At 37.2% G+C, this 13,968-nt stretch overlaps 1 pseudogene across 1 annotated transcript; it reads right to left on the bottom strand.

The window, feature by feature from the left end:
- Positions 1 to 11,279: 11,279 nt before the first annotated feature.
- On the bottom strand, positions 11,280 to 13,628 carry LOC309661069 (zinc finger CCCH domain-containing protein 14 pseudogene; annotated as a pseudogene). Its single transcript has one exon. The product of its transcript is annotated as a zinc finger CCCH domain-containing protein 14 pseudogene (transcript).
- Between the last annotated feature and the right edge of the window lie 340 nt (positions 13,629 to 13,968).

Genomic DNA, 13,968 nt, shown 5'->3' with positions numbered 1-13,968 from the left:
AGCCTGAAATATACACAGCAGAGCCAAGTGACTCAGTCAATTTAGAAAAGATCACATTTTAATTAAATTCAATGGGAGAGAGAAAAGTGGCAAAATGTTATACTGCTTTTCAAAGATACATGCAACTACTATAAATATGATAGGTAAGTAACGTTACTTGCTTTTTTATCCTGCAGTCAAACCATGCAGTGCAAACATAAGGGTATCTCTTTTTCATGATCATCACCCTTTTGCCCCTTTCCTTTGTAGTTAGTCCTCAAAATGCAAGCACCATTTCTTAAATTGAGTAAATTACATGCAAAGAAGGGTGAACTTTAAAAAAATGAAGTGCGGGTGCTAAGAGGATTTAATGTTTTGTTAACTTTTACTTTCACATTAAACAAACAAACAATTGCCATGGTTGAGTGGAACTGTGCCTTGGGTAAGAACACCTTTGCATCATCGAGAGTTACATACTGGGACCATCCTGTTGGAATCCACTGATTAGGGATTTTTGTTTGTTTGTTTTTCTTACATCTTTATTGGGGTATAATTGCTTTACAATGTTGTGTTAGTTTCTGCTTTATAACAAAGTGAATCAGCTATATGTATACATATATCCCCATACCCCCTTCCTCTTGAGCCTCCCTCCCACCCCTCTAAGTGGTCACAAAGCACCGAGCTGATCTATGCTATGCAGCTTCTTCCCACTAGCTATCTATTTTACATTTGGTAGTGTATATTTGCCAATGCTACATAGTCTATTTCATCCGACCTAAGGAAAAAAGTAGATGGTCTGATGGGATATTACAATCTTTGTGAAATTTTCAAGTTTTTTAAAAAAAACCGTTGATCGATCTCCCTAAGTTTCAGTCTTCTAGGTGAGAATTTTTAATTACTGCACTTCGTTACATGCAGAATCAGAAATCCTAACACCTAGTACCTTTAGCAACTTAATGAGAAAAAAGAAATGGAAAGAACATGGGTCTCAAATTTAGACAAAACTGGGTTCAGTCTGTGGACCAGTCACAGATAGTATGACCTCAGTTAGGTACTTAACCCTCTGAATCTTGGTTTACTCACCAATAGAATGAGTGGTAGCTAGCCCAGACTGGTGGTATGGCTTAATGATCATATGATCATAGATGAGAAATCCTAAGCACATAGCAAACCTTCGAAAAGTGGTAGCTACTGTAATAAACAAATGCATTCAGAATATTTGGACCCAGCATGTGAATAAGAGAGAGAGGAAAGGGAAGTGGATAAATAGGTCTGGATTCCCAGGCATCAAGGTAAGCAGTAGTCATATAAGTTTCTAATCATAAAAGAAATGCTAAGAAGTAAATATCTTAATTTTTCTCTGAACATCATGAGCATATTCAACTGTCATATATGAAAGGGCACACATTATGTCAAAATACTCACTGAATAATTTTTAAAACTTGAATAATTTGGCATCATGTGGTCTGGCACAGATGCACAGCCAAAGCCATCTTGTCTGAGGCACAAACTGGTTTGTAGGGGTAGACATTACTGTCTTCAAACAGGAGTCTTTTGCTCCCTTTTAGTGAAGCTACCTCTAATCAGAGAGCTTAATTTTCCTTTGAGGTTTATACATAGAGGAAGAGAAGGTTCCTTTTGACATCAGTGCTTAGTCTCAGACTTTGGACAGTATCTGAAATTCATAATAAAATATTTATTTTCTGCCATTGAATTTCTAAACACCAACACTAATGAATCTGATATTCAACCTAGTTCTCAACAGAACAGAAATCTAGTGACTTGAGAGTGTTATAGAACCTGACCTTGCTATGTTTCTCTCTCTTTGCTTTGTGGCAGGTTCTCTGGTATCAAGAGAAAACTGCATTTAAGGCAAATCCTTTCCCTCTTCCCCCTTTAACTCATTTGTGGTTCTCACTTAAGTTGTAAATGTCTCTGCTTTTAGGCTATTGAAGAGTTGCCATTTGTAACATATTTACTAGAAGAGTTTTGCAAAACAAGCCATTAGCCAACTACTTTGATTTGGTTCTCTTAATCAAAGATTTACAGGGACAGTTTAGAAATAGTCAGATAAATGTTCTTCCTACCTGGGAGATGGGAGATGTAAGCAGTGCTCTGTGGAAGATTTATGCTGAATTGCTCTATGCCATCTTGCATTTGATTAACTTTTATCAACCGGAACAAAAAACCCTTTCCCAATGCATCATTTATATGAACTTTATAAATGAACCATCTTTCTTTTGCCAGCATAATTCACCATGATACAGCCATTTAAAAAGCCTCTGAGGGGTAAGCAATTAACACAGGAGATGTTTATGTGAAATTTCTGCAACAACTTTATTTTGAAAAACCTGAGGGTACTAACTACTCTGTAATCTGAAACAATAGAGGATTGATACCAAGTTTTAAGTGTTCTTGAGAACAGGTAGGAAAAGTAAATGGTTCCACCCTCTAACCTTCTGGATGCCACAAACTGGTTTTGATGAGAGTAAACCAAGTCAGTGACTGACTTCGCCATTTGTGCAGATTATATTTCCTCAACCTGTGATTTCAAACCAATATGACAGTGACATTTGTAGATCTGAATGACGAAACTTAGTAAGTTGTTCTGAGTGCTCAATCAGGACACTCAGAATCAATTATTAATTCCATCAAGAAAGACGTTTTTTAATAAATTAAAAGGTCCTTTCTGGTGAATGTGAAAAGATATTAGGTCTCTCAGGAACACAAATACGAATTGCCTCCTGTTGTCATTTTACTTCACTAGTTATATCTTCTTAATGATAAATTACTGACATAGACATTTCTTTTGTAGTAAAAAAAAAAAAAAATTGTAAAAGGAGAATTAAGGTAAAGAACTTTTTTTTTTTTTTTTTTTTAAGAACTTTTGAAAATATTCTAAGTAGAGATGGTTTCCAAAACAGTTTTGTCTATCCCCAAATGATTGATTGGTATTTTCCATCTCCTTGACATTTCTGTGATCACAAATTCTTTTCAAATGTGTATGTCAAAGAAAATTTGGTGCACTGTGTCTTCCCCTTGTTCCTCCGGATCAACTGTCTGGCTTTTCTCTTCTCTACTCCATGACCCAAGAGGTAGCCTGTATGGACTCCTTTCCCCTGGGGCTTCTGCTGGGTTTGGCCAGAAGGAAACACTGACAAGATCAGAGATTCAGAGGAGAGAGGAGTTGAGTATGTATTCCCTTATCTCTTCTTGGCAGGAGGTGGTTGTGTCCCTCCACATCCCCAGATGCTGTTGTGTGGCTTTTCTTCGATGGCTATAGCTCTTGCTGCAGAATTTTTATTTTTTATTTTTTAGCCCCATACCCCTAGGAGTGCTATGGGATTCCCACAGTTGCAGTCATCACATCCTGTTGGTTTTCTTAACCTTGTCTACACCTCTGTAAATATCCTCTTTATTAGAATCTCTGTAATCAAACTCTTTAATTCTCTAAAACTCTTTTAGTTCTAGCTGCTTCCTGTTGGGACCCTGACATATGCACTCAGCATCTTACCCAGGTAGATGTGCAGCCCACTAGTACATAGTGCAGACATAATTAGAGTGAAAAGAGTATTTCTGTAGAGTGAGAAATCACTCCCAGTGGAAATTCGTATCAGGATTCTTTCCCAGCTCTGCCAATAACCAGCTGTGTTCCTTTGGTCACTTAATTTTCATAAGTCTCACTTTATTTGTAAAACAAGGAAGTAGACTAGTTGATTGTTCAACTTTCAGTTATCTAAATTTGAATAGAGATGTTGCAAGATGAAGCTTTTTATTTAACTCCATAGAAAGCAGGGATGATTGTACAGTTTACAATGTTCAGTTTGAAACATAATTGCATGGCCACTAAAGACTTGATGAAGAATGGTATTATTCTGACCTGTCCTAGATCACGCTGACCCGTCCTAGACCACGCTGACCTGTCCTAGATCACGCTGACCCGTCCTAGACCACGCTGACCCGTCCTAGATCACGCTGACCTGTCCTAGATCACGCTGACCTGTCCTAGATCACGCTGACCCGTCCTAGATCACGCTGACCTGTCCTAGATCATGCTTATAAGTTATTACTTAGAATCTGCAACCTGGAAAAAAGTAAACCTTTAGCTTTTTCACCTGCTGAACTCTTGTGAACTTGTTGATGAGCCTAATTGAGAAAAGTGGAACTAAATTACATTTCTACAGAACTGAAAACATACGTGAGAAAAGATGGCAGGATAAAATAACAGGGACTTGATTTACCCTCACACCACATGCAACTGAAATAAACCTGACCAACTGTACTGAAGAGCAGTTTTACAGGCACTGGGCATCAGCAACAAAAGGAGAGTGACTCCTGAGTGACAAGAAACAAACGGAGTGAGCACTGTGTCTCCTCCGCCCAACTAATGTGCCTAACTTTCTGGGTCACAGCACAAGGAGGGGACCTCGGGCAGAGCCATCAGCCTCCCAAAGCTGAGGAGATAGAACTGGAAACAAGGGAGGCCAAAAACTGCTAGAACTTGCAGGAATACCAGAAACAAGAGCTACACAGGAAGATAACTCTGGGAATCTAGAGATCTGTTTTACTAGCGGGATAAAATTAGCCAAAATTTTGTAAAATTTACAATATCCCATAGATACTATTGAACTTTGTTCTGGGATGCTATTAAGTTACTTGGAGATAGCTTTATCCTTTCAAGTCTTGCTTTGAAGCTTGTAAGCTGTGTTAGCCAAAGCTTTAAAGCAAGACTCTGAAGGATAAAACTGGCTGATATATTTGTAACTTAACTGCATCCCAGAATGAAGCTCAAGGATATCTGTGGGAATACAAATATATCAACCACCTGAAAAAGTAAAATTCATAATGTCTGATATCTAATAAAATTCTTCCAGATACACAAAGAAGTAGGCAAACACAACTCATAAAGAGGAGGAAAATTAATAGTAATTGACCCAGAAATGACACACATGATGGAATTAGTAGAAAAAAATTAAAACTGTTATTATAACTATATTACATATGTTCAAGAAGCTAGGAGAAAGATTAAACCTGTTAAGTAAAGAAATGGAAGATATAGAACATTCCCAAATCAAATATTAGAGATGAAAACTTCAGATAGATGAAACTATGGCTGAGTTGAAAAATACAGTTGATTCTTGTTATTTTGGTAGTTAGGATCTATAAAGTTGTTATGAACACTGTTATGAATACGGAACAATTGCTCCTGGGGGAAACATGGGATTAGATTCCTGTGAGCCTCTGGTGATAAAATTTTCATCAGCAATTACTATATAATCTTACTTTATATGTGTTTCTGTTTAAAGACACCTTATTTAATATCAATTGTTGATCCATTGGTATTGAACTCAAGGCCAACAGCACCATATCTCATGCCCGAACAAAATTAATCTAACATATATTTTCTCTGTAAGTCACATCACAACCTTCTTGTGCTTAGATATGCCAGACAGCAATTCAGCACTATGCTTCGGGGACATTTTGAGCAATGAAATCACCAACAAAAAGTGCAAAAATGCAAAAAGCGTGACACTAAATATACTGAAAAAAGGACACGTTTACAGTGTGAGAGCTGAAACAAGAAGGCAGAGCGTTTCCTCATTTGACCTCAGCTGGGAATATGTGTGTCAGGAAACGGATTGTTTTGCTGCTCTGCTCATGTCCAAGTGAATATTGATTTTTAGGTTACAAATAGATATTAGTAAGTAGGTGAGTTTTCAAATACAGAATCCACTAATAATGAGGATTGACCATACCCTGATGGCATTCATGGAAGATTAGGCATTACTGAGGAAAAGGTTAGTGAACTTGAAGAAATAGAAATAGAAACCATCCAAAATAGAGCACTAAAAAATAAGATGAACAACTTCAAGTAGAATAATATACATGTAACTGGAACTCCCAAAGGTGGGGAGCAGAAAAAGTATTTGAGAAAATAATGGCTGCAAACGTCCATATTTGATGAAAACTGTAAGCCCACAAGTACATGAAGCTAAAAAAACAAAAGCAAAAAACTCACACACTTCAACCCTCCCCCCAAAACAATCCCCAAACAAGCAAAGAAGTATGGATAAAAGCCACCAAGGCACATCATAATCAAATTGCTCAAAACTGATGATAAAGGCAAAATCTTAAAAGCAGTCAGAGGAGTGGGGGATTGGATTAAATCCAATAGAGGAAGAAAAACAAGCATCACAGCAGATTTCTCATCAGAAACAATTCAAATCAGAAGACAATGAAGCAAGATCTTCAAAGTAATGAAAGAAAAGAACTATGAACCTAGAATTCTGTACCCAGGGAAATTCTCTCTTAAAAATTAAGGTGAAATAAAAACATTTTAGATATACAAATGCTGAATGAATTCACAGTGCATTAATAGCAAAGTAGATTTCAGAGAAAATGACATAACTAGTGATAAAGAAGCTCATTTCAGAACGACAAAGGGGTCAATTTATCAAGAAGACCTAAAACTTTCAAGTGTTTATGCATCTAATAAAAGAGTTTTAAAAATCCATTAAGTATAATTTGTTAGAATTGCAGATAGAAATAATAGACATACCCACAATGATAATCAGAGATTTCTATATCCCTGTCCCAATAATTGATAGAATAAGTAGAGATTAAATCAGTAAGGGTATAGGAGGCTTGAACAACACTGTCAACCTATTTAACCTAATTGACATCTATAGAACAACCCACTCAACAATGACAGAATATGCATTCCTTTTCAAGTGTACAGGGAATATTTACCAAGATAGATCATATTTGGGCCATAAAACAAGTCTCAGAAAAGTTTCATGGCCATGTGTTTTGTTGTCCCCTTTTCCTGAACATCTCCTGCAGTCCAATAAGATTTTCGTTCTTGTTAAAACCCATTTAATAAATATGAACACAACTAATGCACAGCCAGGTTGCCATCTTTGCCCAATGAAAATAGGCCCTACCCTGTTTTCGCCAAGGGAACAGACTCAAGTCATTGACATTTCTTAAACCAGCCGAAGAGTTTTCCTGTTGGAGGTTAGATTTCCATTCTGCCTGCAGGAAAAATGCAGCCACACTTCCAGATATTGACACCTGCTAGTCAAGAGCATGAGAATCCAAAATGGAACATGAAGCAGAGGTCTCCACTGGAAAGAACAGTCAGAAGTCATCACAGTTTTCGGATTTCAGACTTTCATCAGTAAAAATGGTTAAGCTTTTGCCCATAATATATGTATATTTATACATTATGTGCAAGCACTAGTTTAAACATTATAAAACATATTAAAATGCATTTCAAAAATAAAGATAGAATAAACATTAATTTTAAAATAATCTATTTTATTAATGGTGCCCAAAGCAATGTTTTGAAAGCAATATGAATGAATATCCTTCATTATTAAAAAAAAAAAATTTCAGTTTAACCCATGGTGATACACGATTGTGATTATTTGCTTTAGTTTATTTAAAATTTATTGAAATAAATTTTACTTTATTTCAATAATTATTCCAATGATTTTCATAGCTAAAAATATTACTGAGGAAAAAACCCATAAATGCAAATGGCAGGGATGCATATTGGCTGTGCTTACTAAATCAATAGCTTCCACTCAAAAGGTTGTGTCTTTGTTTTGTTTTTGCAAAACGTTTTTGTTTCAAAAAATTCTTGCAGTAAATTTCCATCTCCCAGATGTAAATCAGTTGTTTTTGCAAATTAATTGGAAAAGGTGTTTCATTTAAAGTTTTTTCTAACAAAAGGGTTAAAAATCTTTCAAAATTTCATTTGGAAGGTTCTGTTAAATTTTTAAAGAATGTAGATGGGTTTTTTTATGTAACTCTATTTTCAGCAAAAGAAATAATGAGGGAAATAATTTCAAATATCCATTTCAAATGTTCTCTTCATAGCTCAGTTTTCTTTCATAAAACAATTACTTTTGCATTCATTGTAAAGATGTCACCTTTACCTGTAAAGGACAGTTTACACAGGTTTGTTTTAGATTATTTGCATTATATCAACAACATCTCTGTGTCACAAAAGGGAAGCAAACTTCGAACACTTTTTTCCTTTTTAGAGACAAAAAAAATCTGTAAGTTGTGTTAAACTTCTGCAACTCTGTGTGCTTTGCCACATTATAAAAAGCAAACCTCTTTGTGGAACAAAGGATTTTCATAATCATTACACATCTCATTACATCTATTGTAAAGATACCTTTTTATTTAAAGGAGTCATTGAAAAAGAAAAAACTTAACCCAATGAATAAGACTGAGGCACTTTGTACATTTTTGGCTTCATTTCTTTGTTGCAATGGTTGGTCCATGAATGATACAGTGACTGAATTACAGATGTCTGGCTATTTCTGTGACCTTCTTCCAGAATTCTTTTTAGAATCCCAAAGTGGCCACTGTATCAGAGGTTAGCTTATACAGCAGTTTTTTGTCCCATAGATTATCATGATAGAAAAGTAAGTCACTTACTATTCAGAAAATATCTTCTGCAGTATATCTGTTCTTTAATGGCTCACAAATTGTAGTTTTATGTGTATTTTATCATTGGAAGAGAATCTAGCAAATACCATAAGCTGAGAATAGTAGAAACATCAGTAGTTTGACCCAACTGTCTAACAACTGCTTAACTGATTCTAATACTTGTGTTTTAAGATCTTTATGTTTCTCTGTATCTTTAAACAGCATTTGCTAACAGTGGAATGGATGTTGATTTATCATTATATTGATTTATTTACATTGTTTTGGTCATTTTTGCCACAGCAGAATATGGAGATTCTCATGCTTTCATAATATGCATGAAACCCCAAAAAGATATACTTAAAGATTTATCATTATGGTTAATGAATACTTATAAATTACTAGGTTGAGTATTGCATTGCTAAAAAATTGTAGAGATATGTTACATGTTAGGGAAGTTTGTAATATTAGTGTTTACTTCAGTCAAGTGTAACTTTACAAGAATCTTTTTAAAGCACTCCTCTACCATGGGAGGGTTAGCTGAGTTGAAACTAGGCACGATCTGTAGATACGTTTGTCTGAGCACTCACTACCGGCCAGGAGAGAGCACATCTGGCATGCTTATCCCCTAACACTACTGCTCTTTGAACTGTCCTCTGGGTGGAGCGAGGTCTCTGTGCCACCAATAACATATTATTCTAGAAATAAAACTAAACACAAGTATCCCCCGCTTTTTGAAATTTTGCTTTACTCCACTTTGCTTTCACGAAAAACCCACAGTTGTACCTGCTGTCGTTAACTGAAAGAAATCCGAAGAGAATTTTCACTTTAAAGAAAAGAGGCGAAAAGCGAAAATAGCACTAAGCGTTGGTTTTGCAGCAGCACCGCGTACCCCAAGCAGCAAGAATGGTATCTCCTTCCCCGGGAACTACACTCAGCATCAAACTGCCATAGCTTGGAACTAGGTCTGTGAGCATCTGTGCTTCATCTTGATTTATTTTGTGCATCCGTTAGCAAGATGTGTCCTAAGGCAATTGCTTCTTTGCTTTACGACAATTCGGCTTATATAGGTTTCATAGGAATGCTCTGTTTTCAGATATTGGGGGAAACTTGTTTAAATAAAAGTCCTAATAGTTTCTTTTCGTACTTTAAGGTACATTTTGTGTACCACATTGGCTGTGTATGCATCACTTTTGAGACCGTCCTTACAGAGCAATCTGTGTGTGAGTTAAGACCAGAGTAAAAAGCCAGGATTCCTGGCCTTTGAAATGAATGACTGCACCTTCAATGTTAAAGCACAGAGAAATGGTGCACTCTGAAAAGTAAGAAAAATATTGAGATAATGAAGGGCAATTTGTGTATCTGTAGTAAACAATGGGTTATACAAACTTCTAGAAGCTACCTGGTTTTCACTTAGCTTCATGCATTTATTTCTGAGATAACTGAGTTGAAACTTTAGGGGAAGAGAATTTAGGAAAAGTTGGGAAAACTGCTGAGCTGTTTACATATTACCTGTACTGGGAAAAATTATTTAATTAAAGAAGCTATTTGCACACCAATAATTAAAAAGCAGCACTGCTTTAAAATGTCAAACTACTCCCCCTAAAAGAATATTAACATCGCTTCGATAAGAGTCTAATAAGCATAAAATAATAATGAAATGGATTGGGAGGAGGAACAATGTCCTGTTTTATATTTACTAAAAGGTTGAGGTCTTTGAGTAATTTTATCAAACAAAATATTCAGCTTCATTTTGCTGACTGCGAGATGTATATCAGAAGGTCGATACAATTTAAAAATGATGGACATATACCAAAAATATCTTGAACTGTAAGAATCTGCATACAAAGATACACCTCATGTGCTTCAACTGCCTGTCACTGAATTACAGTTTGATTTAATTAATATTAAGTGATATCTGTTTGGAAATAGAGAGAGCAAAAAACGAGAAAGCCAGTATGTGGCCCTCTTTAGCTCCCATGTAATAAACATTTGGGTCAAATAATCCAAGGCAGCTGCAGATCATCTTTCTCCATTAGGAAGTTAACTTGTGAACTATGACGTTGTGGTGGGATGGAGACCAAAAATTTGTATTCTAACATCATTGCATTCCTAAGACTCTAAATAAGCATGCTTTTAAAAGAGTTTTTTTTTTTTTTTTTTAAAAGGAGGAGACAATTTTGTCTGAAATACTGTGACAGACAGATTGATTTTCTCTTCCTGTATCAGACTTTTCTGATGCCACCATCCATGATTGCAATGCCATTTCCCCCCGTATATCGTTATCCATGCTATTTTTCACTGGGTTTTCAGTTTCACCATAGTGAATCTAAATGTGGAATTTTGTTTTAAATTCTGCTTGGGACTTGAGGGGTACTTCAGTCTTACAATATAAAAAAATTTATCTTTTTGGACATTGTTTATCCCCCTTTTTCTCTGTTACTTTCTCTGGAATGTTAACTAGATGTATGTTGGAACTTCTTTTTCTATTCTCCTTGTCTGTTAACTTCTTTTTAATATTTTCTATCTCTTTATCATTCTGTGCTGCATTCAAAAAAATTTATTCTAAGTAATTTCTACCAGTCTGTCTTCCAATTCACTAATTCTTGCTGTATCTAGTAAGCTATTTAGCCTAAGTTTGAGTTGTTCTTCTTAATTTTGATTTTCATATTTTTATTTCAAGAATACTTAACTAAACCCTGTCTGTTGTTTTCCTTTTTTTTTTTTTTTTTGCCTCAAATGTTTTAATAGAATTCGGCTTCTCCTGAAACTATCTTTCCATAGTCAAAACAAAACAACAAAAAAACACCCAATGTTAAAATCACTTAATAAACGTACAAACTTGAAAAATTAGACACTTCAGATAGGCAATAAACTTAAGTATTATGAAAGCAATATATTCCAAGTTTCAAAGATTTGACAAATTCTGTAGAATGTCTTTCATCAGTAATGGAAACTTTCAAACTTCATAGCCTTCTGCCAGGTAGCACTGGGTGTCATTCACTGGTTTGAGGTCGAATCCATTTCAAGGCATGTCGTGGTGGTACAGTAATGGTGGGATGATAAAATGTACAGTCAGGTCTTGTACACTGAGTGTTAAATCTACAGTGTTTTGGATGATAGAAGGGACATTCCATTTTCTTACAAGCAGGGAAGTAACGGCAGAGCTGACTACTAGAATGTGGTGCTGGTGTTGTAACTGCTGGTTTTGGAGGCAGTACTGGAATTCTTCTACTCATATGAGTGAAGGGACACTCTGGTTTAGTACATTTTGCATCGTATTTACAATTTGGATGAACAAACAAACATTTTTCAGCGAATTTACAATTGGGGAAGGCTCTGCAAGGTGACACAGGATGATGGTAAGCACACTCATCCCCATGTTTACAGGCAGGCCAGTACTTGCAGCGCTCCAGAAGTTTTTTGGTTTCTGTGCCACACTCAGTTCACTCATCTCAGCGTTTGAAAAGCTACCATCTGGGTCCTCAAGCTGCCTGCTCAGCAACTGCAACTGCTGTGGGTGGAGGAGACCCGCGAGTCCCTCGTGTGAGGCTGCAGTGTGGTGTGCGGGTCTCATTCCTTCAAAGCACATGTCCTCCTCTTGATCTGACATGTATCCTGGGGGGCTGGGGACACCATCCAGCATCACTATAAACTTGGAACTTGCAGGTTTATCTGGTTGTACAAGATCTCGTGTCTGCATAAGGTGTCCTGAAAGTACCCGAAGGGTATCTGCAGTCTTCATCCCCGACTCTTGGTTTGGTGCCACTACTATTTCCTCAGACAGCTTTGGCTTCTTCAGAATAAATGATCTTGTGTCTGCATGGACCATGGATTCCATGTCATAGTAATCTTGACTGATCTGCAGAGTTTCTGCCATTACTGGGTCAATTTGCAGTCGGGGTAACAATTGTCTCTGCTGAGTTCCTTGACTTTTGTCTATATTATCTCCTTTTGTTTCCTCTTCTTTAATGGGGGAACTTATTCTGGGGGCCCTGCTTTGCCCCTGGACCATTTCTGCTAGCAATTCTTCTTGAGAAGTTCGAGTTCTGGGGGCAACTGGAAGTGTCTGTTTCTGTGAGACTGCAGAGTAGTTAGTCGTTTTTGTTACGGATTCTTGAGCTTCAGATATAGCCTTCAAAATTAGATTCTTGTTAGCTTGTTTGGAAGGTGGAAGTGAAGGTCTCCGTTCAGGTTTCGCTGGCACTGACACACTGCTGGAGATGCTTCCTGTACGGGACCCACAATCATCATCTTCCTCCTCCTCTTCTCCATCATGACTGAATTTTTTTACTTTAACAACTGAACTTACCACAGGCAACTTTCTCTTCCGAAAGTTTTCTTCCTCAATGCTCATCTTTTCTGAGCTGTTTCTGAAGAAGGGACTATAAGTCTCTTCTAAGCTGTTAAGCACTTCTGGTTCACACAAACGTCCTGTTTCATATATCCGGCTAGTCTGAATATCGAGTTGCTTGGCAGCATGAATATTGTTTTGCTGCTGTTGAAACTGCAACCTGTTTAAATGAGCACCACTGTCTGCATTTTGACTTGCAGGTGGTCGATAAATTTCAATAGAAGGGTGAGAAGAACCATACGTAAGTGTCACTGTAGGTTTTTTCTGAGATAAGGGATTCTCCTGCACAAAATTGAGGTCTTCATCAATGAGATCATCTGGTTCTGGCTTAATATCAATCACATCTTCAGAGGGTGCTGGCTCCCTCAAAGGTTTCACTGTTGACATTAGTCGGGTTGCAGCTCCATCATCGTAAGTCTGTCTGACATTAGTGGCTTTCTGCTCCTGTGAACTTGTAGAAACCCTAGATTCTCTTTTTTCAGGTCTAGTGCTAGAAACTGCAAGAGGTGGCACTGCAGCTTCATGCCTTCGCTCATCTCCTCGACTGAAACTGCTCTTGTTTGAAGGTATATTACTATCAAAGATGTTGGTATCGGAAGACTTTAGACTAGAGGGGTCAGTTGTTACAGAACGAAGTTTATCTAATACACCATGAAGCCAACGTAAGCTCCTAGTTCTTGCAATTTCCCCTTAATGGCACTCCGGATCTTGCGGCTGATCTCGGTGCCGATCTCCATGGCTCCGGGGCCGGCGGTGGGCTCAGCACCGCGAGGGGTTCCGCTCACTGGGAGCCGGAGTCCAGCTCCCAGCCCGCAGCCTCACCGCCTCCGCCACCGCCGCTCCCGGCCGCCTGTTTTCCATATTATCTTATTCTTGCATAGATCTCTGTTATTGGTTTTTATCTATTTGACCACTTTAAGCATACTTATTTTAAGATCTTGTCCGTATTTTTCTGTTATTTGTTGTTTCTGTGTTGTGAATTCTCCAGTGCATTACATTTGTGACTATACTTTCTGGAAATTTGTTTCTTCACTTTTTTTTAAGTAAGTTCGACTTGTGAATGCATTGTCTAAGAAATCATTCCCACGGAAGTCCTGCATGCTTTCATGTGAAGATACTTCTATGGGATTGTTTTATGGTTGACTCTGCCTGTGCTCTAAGAGTTTTGCCAGTACTGAATTAGTCTTGTGTTA

The sequence above is a fragment of the Balaenoptera physalus genome (genome assembly GCF_965194825.1).
Source record: "Balaenoptera physalus genome assembly, chromosome: 5".
NCBI lineage: Eukaryota > Metazoa > Chordata > Mammalia > Artiodactyla > Balaenopteridae > Balaenoptera > Balaenoptera physalus.
Note: the sequence above shows the minus strand (reverse complement) of the source record. Positions and strands in the feature narration are given on the sequence as shown.